This window comes from Rhea americana, unplaced genomic scaffold, assembly GCF_003343005.1.
Source record: "Rhea americana isolate MKP2758 unplaced genomic scaffold, rheAme1 scaffold_4, whole genome shotgun sequence".
In the NCBI taxonomy this organism is placed as follows: domain Eukaryota; kingdom Metazoa; phylum Chordata; class Aves; order Rheiformes; family Rheidae; genus Rhea; species Rhea americana.
This window is the reverse complement of record NW_028186534.1, coordinates 4,711,577-4,726,470: the sequence shown is the minus strand read 5'-3', so window position 1 is coordinate 4,726,470 and position 14,894 is coordinate 4,711,577.

The following is a 14,894-nucleotide window of genomic DNA, read 5'->3' as shown; positions in this document are numbered from 1 at the left end:
CCAGTAAAAGTAATTGCTTAAGAATTAACTTGGGAATTTTGAAGGCACCTTACCCTTCATATAAATGAAAGCTCTATCACTTAGTAAGCCTTACAAAAGATACAGTAACTGAAGGGACATTTAGATTAAATATGAAAATAGTGTTCATCCCCTAGGGGGATGAAATTGCCATAAGTGAAGAAGAGATCTAAACACAGAGTACTACTGCAATTTATAAACTGAGTAGTTGTCTCTCCACAATGCTAATAGTTAATGAACACCCAAATCTCTCAGAAGTTTTGAAAAAAAATGTGCTAAAGTAATGGGGCTTCACCTTCAGACAAATTATATATGCAGCCCTGGTATATATGGCTGCAACAGAGAGTTTATTGGGTAGAGATACCTCAAGAGCAGAATAGTTAAGTCTATCTTTCTAGACAGAAGGATAATACATGGCTATAATACTGCAATAAAAAAGTCATTTAGTTGGGTTTAACAGCTATCTGAAGTGTTGGAAAGTTTGCTATGCATCATATAATGCACAGCTTGCAAATTAGCTTTGCTTCCATCAAGAACTGGTGAATGGTGTTGATGTTAAAAATGAACTGAACACAGATTTGTTTCTCCTTATTTTTTTAAATATCAACATGTGTCATCACTGTACTTATTAACAGTCATCCCTGTCACAGCCACCAACATTTTGTACTGTGATACTGTACCCGTACCTGTACCCTTAGTCTTTCAATAAGAAGCAGATGTGTTATAAACATTCCAGGCACAATTTACAAACCTTTAGTCTAGGAAACAAGAGGGAAGAGGAAAGTGAATTAACATGTAGCTTCCTTCTCCTGTGTGAGGTAAGAAATGCTCAGAGAGCACTCAAGCCCTGATTTCAAGAGGAATGGTGGTTGGACAGGCAGGCAGTTGTCTATAAAAACACACTATGAGACAGAGGTGGGAAATCTCTCCACAGGGAACAGAACAAAGATGGAATCACCTGTGTGTAAGTAATACGGAGCACCCACTGGGGAACCAGGAACCACTGTGGGCAAGATGAAAACTACAAAGCATTGTAGAAAACAGGAGAATCTTAACTAGAAGGAAGGAGAGGCGTGGAAAGCTTGGCGAACCTGGAAAAGAAAACCAGCTGGCCCCAGAGCTTTTGTTGTATCCAAAACAAGTTCATAAGCCCCTTTCCTGGTACTGAAGAGGCCATTTGAGACCCAAAAGAAGAGAGCAGCTAGAGGAAGTGATATCGCCTGGCCCTTGCCAGCCTAGGGAACACAGAGCAGCTATTGTTGGCCAACACAGAATTTAAGGACAGCCTGAGGACTGATTTCCAGCAGGATCACACAGAACGGTTGAGATTGGAAGGGACCTCCAGAGGTCATCATCAAGCCCAACCTGCCTTTGCTCATGCAGAGTCACCTGGAGCAGGTCCAGGCAGGTTTTGTCTATCTGCAGAGCAGGAGACTCCACAACCTCTCTGGGAAACCTGTTCCAGTGCTCTGGAAAGGAGGCAGCTGGCTCGCGTAGGGACTGAACCCGCGACCTTGGCATTATTAGCTCTAACCAACTGAGCTAACCGGCCAGGCAGGATATGAAAAACACAGAAATTTCTGATTACATTCAATTTTCTAACTTAGACAATATTCTTGTTTTCAGCGTATCAGATGCATCATAATCAGTTACCTAACAGTCTTCAAAACATACTAAGTCATTTGGGAATTCTTCCATCTAAGGGCTGGGGGAAGTATGCAAGAAATGGTATGGAAACAATTAGAGGACTAAGCACTAATCAAGAGTCTGCTCCTATTTTTAGGATATTCAAAAATCTCCCAATATTAGAACGGAAGTCAAGACAGCTACAGTAAAATACTGAAATAGCTGAGTGACAAAAAAATCCAGAAAACATTACTAATAAAATTTATCAGAGCGATTTCTAAACAAACACTGATTTTTCAATAGTGAAATCAAAACTGGATTTTAGTTTGCAAAAGCTACCTGTGTTACATTCCTTCATTACATAGAATTTTAACATTCCACAGTAATGAAATAACTTTAAAGGCACAGCAAATATTATGCAATTCAAACATTAACATCTGTGATTGTAGATTTTTTTTGCGTGTGTTAACCATTCCAACCAAATTATATGCACGCACTTCCTACACCTATACAAATAGATGTGTGTATTATACTCAGCAAAAATTGTGGTGGAGATAGAAAAAAGGGGAGATATTCAGCTAAATTTCTTTATGTAAGTGAAAGATTTTATCATAGTTGAAGAACATCTCTCGCTTTTGGGTCAAAAAATCCCCACAAAGTAAACAAATCAGAGGGTACCATTAACCAGGCTTTAGATATCTGATGCAGAGTTCACTTCGCTTTGTATTTCAGAACAAACCAACAATTCAGGCCAAATTTCTCTTCTGACTTCTGATTTATAAAACTATGCAGTACACCAGGTTCTATATAAAATTAATCTGGTTTGTRTATACCTTTATATCAGAATGATTTAATTTCCAAGTTTTATTCTGATGCAGAATGTGATAAAACTCTATGTCTTTACTAGATTTTTGTTCTGCAAGATGGTTACTCAGAATAGAAAGTAAAAGTGAAACCATTAGGATCAAAGTCAAAAAAGAGTGGAAATGCTGCAAATTCTAGAGTTCTGGCAGCCAGCCTGAGACCTGAACTTTGCCGTTGCAATATTCCGTCCTCAAGTAAATCCATCATCTCTTGCAACTAAAATAGTAAAACAATAAAAATCAACATGGACGGATGAGGAGAGATTCTTTCACTTCATTTTATCATTATGTGATTTGCTTAGTGAATCTATATATTTTCAACACTGTATGACTATACGTCACCTTGGGAAGCATTCAGATCCATGATAAACTGCATACAGAGGAGCCAAGGTTTTCTGACAGAAAAAGACAAATACAGTTGGTTAACTAACATAAGACAGAAAATAATACATATTGGTAGCACCTTAACTAAGAGACAGGGAAAATGTGGATAATAGTGTGTAATAGTCAGGGAATAAATGTGAAACAAGGAGAGGTAGTCCAGTTTTTGCAATTACATTTAAGAAAGACAGACCAACCAATAATACATAGCAAGTGAAAATTAGGAGCTAAGAACGCATTAACAGATACTCTTCCATATGATGTGGGAACGATTCATAAGAGACAAACTGGATTTACTTATATAAATACTTGACTGATGTTTCCATCGATGGGAAAAAGCTGTACTAAAGCAGTACAAACTGACATTTTGTGAGAAAAGAGAAACCACTGCCTCCCCCAGCATTACAATCTGCAAATCTGGACTGCAAAAATACAATCTGTACTAACTGGACAGACGCTGAGAACTGCAGATGCTTTAGTAACAATTGATGCTATTTCTTTATGATAGAAATCTGTAGAAATCTGAAATAGCAATCAAAGGTCAGGTTTTGGTACCCCTCCCCAGTTAATACTGTACATTCATTTTACTATAGGTCATGATTTATCTTGCTTGTCAAATGATGTTACCTGCTTTGACTCACATAGTTCATTCCTGTTCATCTGTTGAAATACTCACAAAGATGAGGTCAGAGCCTTTACTGTACTTCATCATCACATTTCTCTTTTATCAGTCTTCTACTAAGCCAAGCTTTCTGTTACTTCCTAATTTCAACACTATAAAGCAATTCCCTAGGTCAACAACCTCACAGACAGCAGTTCAGAGACACGATAATAGTATGGTGGCATATGTTGCCATGCATTAGCAGAGCTGCTTTAACGACCCTATACACGTTCTTAAGGCAGAACAAATGGAGGGCAATTTAGACTGGGCTTAGCATGAAAGGAAAGAGAGTTAAGGTAACCTGCATGAGAGAACATTTGCAGACAGTTACAGAAATTCAGCTGAGGGTATGCAGCTGCATCTCGCTCATATGTCTTAGATCTCAGCCAAACCATCTCCCTCTTGAATACTAAATAAACTTTCTCAGTGTATGCTATTCGTAGCCCAGTTAAATCACCTTCATGAAGTTCTCAGATTTCTTCTATATTCTCTTCTATAGGTCCATTAAAGCCTATATGACCTATACGTAGCAGAACATTGTGCTACAGGCACTAGACAATCATGAAGAGGCAACAGATACACACACACACCTCATAAACTGTTTTTTTTTTCTTTTTCACAAATGCTGTATCATAATTTCATTGTCAGATAAAATAATCCCTTTATCATCAACTTTTTGCCTTTTTTCTCTCAGTGTTTAGTTTTACAAACCAAAAAAGAATCTGAAAGACACGTTTCCTCTTTTCCTAGGAGAGCCAATCTGCACACTGCTTTCCCCAATAGGACAAAGCCACAAAGTTCTAGAAGACAAATATGGAATCCACTGATTCTTCCATAGTAGTAGAAAAGYTATTAGCAAATTAATACTTCAGTCCTATAATTCAATGTAAAAAGTAATGATTAAAACTGTGTAAAAGTTAAAAAGTGTAAAACTTTAATGATTAATGACATTTTCATAGGAAGTGAGATCATAATCATCTAGATCATGCCTTCCTAAGGAAGGATTGGTTATCCTTGCCTATTCTCAGCAGATGTTTGTTTAGGATTCTTAAAAACTTCAAGGTATGAAGACCACATGCACTTTATACATCTCTATAACCTCACCAGCAAATCTTCTTACAAAGTTACCATGTTACAAAGTCAAACTCCAATGTTAACAGAAAATACCAAACCTGATCTCTTTTGCCATAGTTAGTATTTCTTGTTCTTTTCATAGAAGACATGAAAAACCTGATTCCTTTACTTTTTAACATTACCTGTCATGTTATCTATGACCTAACTTTTCTAGACCAAACAACCATTATTCCTTCAATTCGCACTCATGCTTTATAGATTTCTGATCTCACTTCATCCTCTTCTTTAGACTGTCTCCACTTGGTCATTATGTTTCCTGAAATACAAAGCTATCTTTCCCTGACCAACTAGTGGATCACTTAATGTCCATTGCCAACTTATTTCCTGAATATGTCCAAAAAGGTCCTGTCCTAAGGTCCTCTTTGACCTTAGGAGCTCACCATCTAACTCTTCTCTAACAGCCCACTCACTTGCAAATGCCTTTAAACTGCAGGTTATCAACAGCTGCCCGTATGTTACCCAAATTAATTTTGTAAATCAAAAAGGCTTGTGATACTCGTATAGAAAATTATTAAACCTAGAAGTGGGGGATGTTTCGTTTTGCGCTGATTTGTTGTTTTGAATACTTCAAGGGGCCTCCAAAAAAGAAAACATATAAAAACCTCAGGCTTCTCCTCTTGAATTAACATATAGTTTAAAAGTGTTTTTTTCTGAAGGCATTACAGCCTTATGTTAACACTTGGCTGACAATTGCTTTTTGGTTTGGGGTTTTTTTACTTGCTTTGGTTACTCATCTCTTGGATCCAACTTAAAAAAAAAATCCTGTAAGCACTAAACAAATGCATTAGTCTTACCGTGCTCAGCAGAGAATTTAGGATACAGATCAAGACCCAAGTTCAGTGCTTTGAGGGATCAAGAACCTTCTGTCTTCCTCTCCTTAAAATCATCAGGTAGCATAAAACTGAATGATCCTTTCTAAAATTCTCTCTTCCAAATCCCTGTCATCAGCCCCTGGCTCCTAGATTAGGCAACATTAAGCTCAGATGTCACTATACAGGTGTCACACATATATATAAGTTACAACAAGTGAAATTTCAATTAGATGTTAAGGAAAGAAAATCAAAATAAGGTCAAACACTGGTCAAACACTGCAAGAGGGGCCCAGAGAGTGAATGGAATGTCTCTTTTTGGAGATATTCAAAACTTCAAGACTGGACAAGGTCTTGAGCAGCATGATCAAAGCTGGCCCTGCTTTGTCCAAGGCTAGATCAAAGACCTCAAGAGGTCCCTTCCAACCTAAATTATCCTAAGATTCTGTGGTTCTGTGGAACTATCAAAGGTGGATGGTTATCTCACTCAGATCTTTAAACCAGTTACTTTTTCTGAGTGTATTTCATAATRTATATCAGACCATAGATATAAGGACAAAATACAATATCATAATAGCAATACAACACTTGTTCCAGTGTTCCTTTATTACTAGTAACTGAGCTTGTATATTTTATACCATCATATTTTCTTCTCCTACAAACTATCAGGGTCATCTATCTGCTAGTGAAATACAAGCATCTATTTTCTAACACTTGCTTAAAAATATGCTAATTGTGACAGCTTTGCTTTGTTACAAGACAAGTAAACACAGCGCCAAGTAAAGGTAAACAGAGACATTTTAAAATGAGGAGTCCTATTTTTCAGGTTTCTATTTATGGCACATTTATATACTTTTAGGTATGTATGAGCTACTAGAGGCTGTCAGGTTTTATAATATTCCTAATAGGACCACTCCAATAGTCTGATTCTCTCAAATCAGAAAGCAAATATCACTGACTTGTCTCACATCTACATGCTTATAAAACTAGGCAGTTAGATACCATGGTGACTATTATAGTAAATAATAACTTTCATTCTTTTGTCAAAATGAGAATTGTAAGGGCAATTGTTTTTAACCAGTTCAGATTATGCAATATGACACACATATTGTCACCTTATTACTTTTATCAGCAGATAAAGGCATTATGGATAGAAGGGATTGTGGTTAAAACACTGGCTTGGCAATGATGCCTCTGTGAGTTTCTGGGATTGCTGTGTCTCAGTTGCTCAGCTACGCTGACGATGATGATACACTCCTTAACGTCCTGGAGTGACTTCACTCAAGTTATGCTGCAGACTGGTGCTGTATAAGTTACCAGATAACGAAACTGGTCACACTTGTTCAAAGATGCACTTTTTCCTCAGTAACTCTCAGAATCAGCCTCCTGGGAATTCTTTACATTTCAGACAGATTTTTTCAACCATTCATACATTTATAGATACTGCAGGCTGGTTCCAAATAGAGAAAGTTCTTACGTATTGAATTATAAAGGTGACAATTTCTGCCTATAAGACATCTCTCAGGTATTTCTATGGCTCTTTAAATTTTAAGAGTCAGTTCTTTATTTAGCTAGTCTTATAATCCCCTACAAATACTGTTATCTGTATTTTACAGAGGCACAGAGAGAATGTGTGGGTAGCTAAAGGTCAACTAGGTAGCATAAGGATTTGAACCCCAGTTAATTCCTTCCTCCCAGAACATCCTTCCCATCCTTCAAGAAAACCATCATGGTGAATGGGGATGAAGCACCCAAATCCTTTAAGCAGCTTTCAAGATCTTAACCCGAAAGTCTTAGAGACATTTCTTCACAATCCTGTTAAATTACTCTAAACTCACAGATTTTATCTGTGTTCCATAAAAGACAGAAGATCAAGGCTTAATTGGCAAACAAATGCATTTTACCTGAAAAAGATCTGTAGTAATAGCAAGTTTTCTACAAATACTATATTGACCTAAAACTTCTACAGTCAGTGTAATAATGATATGCTACAGTACCTGAGCATTTCACAAGACATTGGGAATCAAATTCACAAGAGGGACAAGCACACAGAATGAAGTGCAGTAGCATGCCAAGTCATGACACACGGCTACCACGTTCTGCAAGCACAATGACAGATGCTCCTATTTAGCCACTTCATGTGCAGCTACCTGATTGGCATATGCAAGAGCTTGGCTTGCAAACTGTTGAAAATGCTGCCGGCAAACTAAAATCAAACATACGGCTCGTAACTTTTCTTTAAATTAAACCTTATGGATAAGTGTTTTACAATACAAGCATTCTCTGAAAATCCTCAGAAGAATCAATAAGGTTCATTATTATAATCATTATCTGTAGCTTGAAACCTCAGAAATTTCAGGAATTATTGTTGGATTAACTAAGGCATAGAGAAGCAGTTAATATAAAGTAAAAACAAGTCAATGGAAGACTCCAAAGTGACTCTGATGATCTAAGGGCTGTAAAAGCCATTCATCCTCACTCCCTCCCCAGCAGTAAATTATTTCCTAAAGGGTAAAAAGTTAACTTTAAGCTATCATGTCCCTGACAATGGTAAAATCCTTTCGCTGACCTCTTCAATTTGCCTATCTGTACCAGAAGTGCTTGTGTATCACTGAAGCCTTTAAACAGCAGAAATCCACAGAAGGTCAAGACCTAGATGACATATATTTCCCTTCAGCCAGCAGATAAGTGAGAGCAAGTTTTCTCAGCACAGACTTAACAGTGAGCCCTTTAACACTGAGTTTTCATATCAAAACCAGTATCAATTTATAGCTGGGACACAAAGATGAAAGCAGAGTCATCCTATCCAGAAATGTTTCAAGCAGCTCCAGAAAAGAAGTATCTCTTGGAAGGTGCTTGCTTTTTCAAGCAATTGTCATCAAAATAGAAAGTCATGGAAGAAAAACATGAAACTATTGTGAGAAGAAGTAAGTTAAAATCAAGATTAAGAAAGTACAACATTTCACCTGGTAAAAATATTGTTTAATGCCTTAAGTAGAGCTTCAACTAGTTAAGGATCACATGGAATAAAGTTTATGAAAAATGTACCTAAAAATGAGCAAGTTGGAAAAATATTAATTTATAAAGTACTTTTAGCACTTCCYATACCATTTTTATTTGTACACTTGTTCTGAGTTTCCATGCCAAAGATCCTGAGAAAACAGAACTTCAGTGTTTTCACAGACRTATTGATTTTAAAAAATGTCATCTGGAGGAATCAATAATGTGCAAAATGTGTAAATAATAATTTATAACAATTTTCATTACATTATTTCAGCCATACCAGATGAAACTCTCTCTAGAAGACTTGAATGATGTAAGCTATCTAGGCAGAAGTGAGTTTTACCCACTTACAAAGTCCTGGGTAATTTGCAGCACTGTAGTTTCTATGTGATTGTTTAGAGCTATTTGCTTCACAAAGCAAGGCCTCTTGGAGAGGTAGCTGAAGAACTTCATTAGACCATTAAAAATTAAAAGCAATTTATAATGGAACTTTCTGGTGAAGTGAAATTCTACCAAGTCCCCACCTATCAAAATGGGTGCTATTTGTTCAAATGCAAACCACGAAACGGCTCAACTCATATATCTTTCTATATCTCAAATATCTGTAAAATCTTGTTTAATTACATTGGAAGGAGTACCTATATTTCTGAGGCAACAAACATTCTGTTGTTCCAAAATGATACTTTAAAAAACACTCAGGAAACAAAAATCTATAGGCCAAAAAACAAATAATAATAATGCAATTGACAGTAATATTTAGTGAAGGTAGATTTACCTCATTCATATTTCACTGTTGTTTTATGTGCCACATGTTTGCCGTTAAGTAAGATAATCAAATTACTTGTCATTTCTTTCCTAAATTTAAAGAGAAAAGAGACAATATTCAGCCAGCTAGGAAGAATAAAATAAAAAAAAGGGGGGAGGGGAAGGGCTGTTAGACCATATGAAAAAAAAACAATGCTGAACATACAGATAGGAGGAAACAAAGCACTATAAAATATGCCTTTAAAACAGCTTTGGGGAAAAAACTCTTCAAACTCATTTTTTCTGAAGAAAAAGGTTGCTCTGCACATTACCCCTGTAAACAATACAATAGTCATGGGATTGTATTTTTTTCCCTTTATGATGTTCCATTCAATGTGATTTGTTAAAACTTAAAATGTGTTTGACTGTTTTACTGTCAAATTGTCCTTTATTGTCAATCGATTCCATTTGCAATGGTCCACATATTCAGCAATCTCAAGATTTATTTTGCCTGTGACACAAAACCGCAGCAGAACTCTGCAGGTTGAACAAATAGCTTGATCCCCATAACACACGAGTCTATGTACTGGAACAGTAAGGCTACATATCCTGGATCTATAGCAGAAGTGAAAGAAACACATTAATATTGAAAGGACAATATGTGGGTTCTGCCCTTGAGTAGCCTCTGTAGCCTTGTATCTAACGAGATCTGACAAGACGAATTCTGAATTAGAACCAAAGGTCCAGAACCCCAAATCACTGTGAAATAAACACAGTCAGCATCTGTCGGGGCACTCAGTATGCCACAGTATGGACTGGCACAATCAGAAAAGCTAAAAATGAAATAACTTGAAAACTTCAAGTTATGGATCAATAGGCACCTCCTAAAGAGATATCTCAATGCTTTGTGAACCACATGATAAAGAAATGAATCAGCTTACAACACTTGAATTCTGGRAAATGGGAGAAATGGCATTCCTATTATGCATTTTTTTCATGTTAGTTTTCAGGTAATTTCGGGGATGAATGGAGATGGATAGAGATACTATCTCTAGCACTACTACACCTGACACTATGTGAAAGTCATGTCAAGTAATTGCTCAGGAAAGCAATACTCACCAGAATAAGCAACATTCAAACAAAACAGCAAACAAAACAGCACACAGAATTTTCAGATCAGTACATTTTCCCTACACAATGCTCTTTGCAATTATTTTATGCACAAAAAGATACCTCTCATCCTTCAGCTGGTGTCAGATTTTTAGGGTTACATACCAGTCAGGTTTTGACCAAGTAAATAAGATTCACAGTTTTACCTTCCAATACCTTAGGTAAACCTGGAATTAGCCCTTTAAAAATGGAAAATAAAATTAGAACAGAAGGACCTACAGATTAGACCAGCTGCAGCTAGACTTTGAGCTTTTTATTTAACTTAAGACATTTCTAGGATACACAAAAGTTCTCATGATGAAACTGTACTTTTTTAAAAACTGATAATTTGCACTTGGAAAGCTTTGGTGACTGCACCTAATGAAGAGCAGAGAGCACCTCTGTAACCTGGTCAAGGACTGGGACTGCACTGGCAAGCTTTTCTGGTAAACAGAGTCAACACACAAAATACTGAAGCTGCATATGTCACGAACAAGCATTACAGTGGGTCCATCCATTAATGTTTTCGAAGTTAACAGATCAGCATTTTTGAAATCCACATTACTAAATGTCCATGATCTGCAGAAACAAAAAAGAAATAGCAGAAGAAGAAGCCCTTTCTTAACATGTAAGCATCACATGGGCTTTCAAATTCCCTTCTAACTTTAAACACTTGCTGTTACCATAACCCATGGAGATCACTTATTGTGCAGGTTATATTCATCTACTTACACAAGCTGCTATAATAAAAACCTTGCATTTCTAAATCTACACTGACAGCTGAAACCTGGGAGATGAAAAACATTTGTTCCCTCTAAGGATGATTAGCTTTAGCAGTGCTAACGCACATTGCCAACCTCTGGCTTGAGGTGGTCAGACCAAAACCTGCTACATCAGAATACAGTGTGTATTCCCTTGGGCAAAATAAAACACAAACATGCAATTCATCTTGGACAAAACAAAGCAGCAGGAAATCCCAGTTCTCTGCTTCAGAAAGCTCTTAGCATACATTACAACTAYAGCCAACTACCCAAAGACAGTGTAGATACCTTTGCAAGAATATCTTCTGAGGATCTGATACCTGGATGAGTTCCTGTGCCAGATGTCACTGATATAAATGGCACAAATCTCCACTAAMTTAAACTAACACTTAAATGAGCTTGCCCTCTGCTAGCTGGATGAGCAACTGCTAATAGTGGAATTATGGCAGAACAGAGGAAGAAATTGCTTAAGCAGCAATTTCAAACTGAACTCCTGCAGCACTATCACAACTCCAGCAGCTTCAGTACTAGACACTGACCAACTGTGGCAAACTTTGTCAGTAACTTGAAAAGAAACTGGCTCAAAATCTGCCTTCATCAGAGTCAGATCTTCTGTCAGATTAATATATATCTTTCAGAAAGAGTTCAAACCTGCTGGAAGTCACTTTGCTTCACAGTTTAAGTGACAACTTCACAAAAAGATATTAAGAATTGGACATTGCTTATTTTATTATTTCAGGATAAATGATAACTTAAGCAAGAAAAAAGGCAGGAGAAAAAGGGGCACAGTAGCCAAGGGAAAGGCTACTTTAGAAATCTGAAACAGACTGATCACAGACTAACATGGGGTCTGAACTAGATCAGACTGTTTTTACTACCTGAGCATAAGTATTGATGAACTGCCATTGCACCAGCTGGAGATTTTATTTTCTAAAATAGCTTGTCAAGTGTAAACACTTAAAATTCACTTTGAATCAACAGCTGAATCATGAATGTGTTTATTCTTTTACTTCTGTCATATGCACCTTAAATTTGAAAGATGCTTGTTGAAATATTTGGCTTTGGTAAAGATAAAGAAACTGCATTAAATTGGTTGATGTTCTTATTCCCTCTGGCAATCAGTGTATTCCACTTTTGCCCTGAAATCCCTTCTGCTGGTTATCAACATTGTTTCTTTCTAAGCAAAAATTGTTATTCCTTTTCCTAGGGGCAATATATTTTTTTTTCTCCTTTGGTCTGTGTTTAAATAAGCTATTGATTTTATTTTATTGATTTTATTTTCAAGGTAATTTAAGGTGGGAATACAGTTCTTATTTGATAACTACCAGCTTAATGTGCTCTGTATAAACAAATGTTATGGTTTCAATTTGTTATTGTTATCAAAATCGACCAAGCAGCAACTAGTACTCATGTGGTTGGATTTGAGGACTAAATGTTGTGTGAAGCAATAAGTAACATTAATAATTTAGCAAAGTGCTACCCAAGGCTAAATAATTACAAGAGATGGGGCATAACACTATAGTGGTACAAAGAAGCTTGTCATTAAATTACACCCTAAAGGGGGTGACAGTTGGGTAGATGTACAAGCAAAATTAAATGCCTTAAACTTTTAGAGGAGCCATACTTTTGTTATATAAGACTCATTTCTGCTTCAGGAGGTATCTGAGGACCCCACCTGAATGACATGGTAATGTTGCCATCAGTTGCTGGATTGCTCAGAAATTAGAAATAGTTTGTCCAAGCTGTCCTTTCGAGCACCTAAAATTACCACATCCAAAAAAGGGAGGAGACAGACAGAGACCAGTTATCACTATGATTATTTTTAGCCTCTGCTTCTTCTGCACTTCAGAGGTCTAAACAGTTCCACTTTTCCTAATAGGCCCTCTGATTATCTACATCTGTCTGTAACATGTGTTTCTAAAATGCATTACCAGTTCTACAGTAGATCTCTAAAAAGTACCTGAAGCTTTGTTGTAGCATTTTGCTGCAGAATGGAAAGTAACACTCCACCTCAAGCCAGACTTTCATTTTGAAAAACAAAAATAGCTCTTCAGTCCATCTTTAGCAAAATGTTGCTCAGTTTCTGCAAGAAAAACAATATAATGCAGTATTTCTTGATATTAAAGCCTAGACTAAAGCAAATCAAAATTTTCAAAAAGTATCACTATAGTTGTATTTAAATATTCTCTGATAATCATTCTTCTGAATATTCATAATTCAGAAACAAGGATCCATAGTAATATATTTTGTAACCATGTTTATATTTACCCAAAAGATGTTGGAAGACCTATGAAGAATTAGTAAACAATAAAATCATAGTGACTTCAAAGGGTTGGCAGGCGATTAAGATGGAGAGACACCTTTAAGGAGTAGATGGGGAGATAACTTGGAAGAAGACTTAACAGGTTTTAATGGGAAATATTAATAGGAAAAATTTAGCTTTGACAAAAAGAAATAGGTACAAATTGTGGCAGTTGCCAGCTGTCTTTGAGATCAACAGAAAAAGGGAGGAATGGCAGGGTATCCAACTGATATCAAAAATATTTTTGCTTTATCAACAGCAATAATGAAACTAGTATTTAGTATACAGGCCCTRCTGCTTCATTTCCTTTAAAGATCAAAGTGTCGCTACATATCCTTTAAACCAATTGTTTTTCTATTCTGCATCACACAGAAGAGGAGGACCTGGAGAACAGAAATATTTAACAAGACAAAGTAGATCTCGAAAGTGTTATTGCAATGCATTAATACAACAACATAATTCTCTTCCTGTTATGAAGCAAACAATCAMCAGTCTGCATTTCTCTAAATAGAAAAACAAAAGCTATCCAGAGACTGACAGCAAAAGAGAGGAAGAGATAAGGCTTGTTTTCAAAGCCGCATGTAATTGAGCTTTTCTCTAAACAGAATGTTATTTGGCAAATATGGGGGGGGGAAGAGGGGTTTAAGTAGATCAATCTGTCCGTAAGATTTTTTTTAAACTGTAATGAAAATATAGGTTGATTGGCTAAAATTTGAATTCTACAAAACCTTGAAAAACTCACAGGATKCAAATCCTGCAACAGTGTCAGTTACTGGAAATGACTCCTATGGAATTGGATTTTTGTAGCTCCTACCATCAAAACACATCAGTGTTTAGATCAGATTTAAACACCATACTTGGTCAAGAGCTACAMTAGATTGAGAAAGAAGAGGCCTAGCAGTTGTTGCTCGCATACTTCAAGTCTCTCCTCAAGGTCCATTCCTGACTAAAAGCCTACATGATACAGCTTAGCCAATGGTTATCACATTGAAAATCTGTAAGGGAAAGCTATAGAAATAGGTCCTTTTTCCTTCTTGTCATGCATTTAAATGAGATTACCAACACAGGCCACACTCCTCTGCCCGGCTCTTCCTCAGTGTTGCCAGCTCATTACACCATAGGAGGTTAATACCATACTTTTGAGAGTCTCAGCTCTTAGAATCATGCAATTACTCAAAGTCTTTACTTTTTAAAATTTTCCTTCACATACAGGTGAGTAAAAAAGTATAATTAGGGAGATCCCAAGTATTTACTTCATAAAAAGTGAATGAAAAACTCCAGTTTTGTTTCCATTTTAAATCTAATGGCTTTGGGGAGGGAAGGAGTGGGCACACTCATGAATTTTCAACATTTTAAGATGGCAATACTGCCACTTCCACTTTATTTGCTGTCTTTCAAACTAAACTCTTCACATACATTTAGAAAATGAAAAAGCTGTTTGAA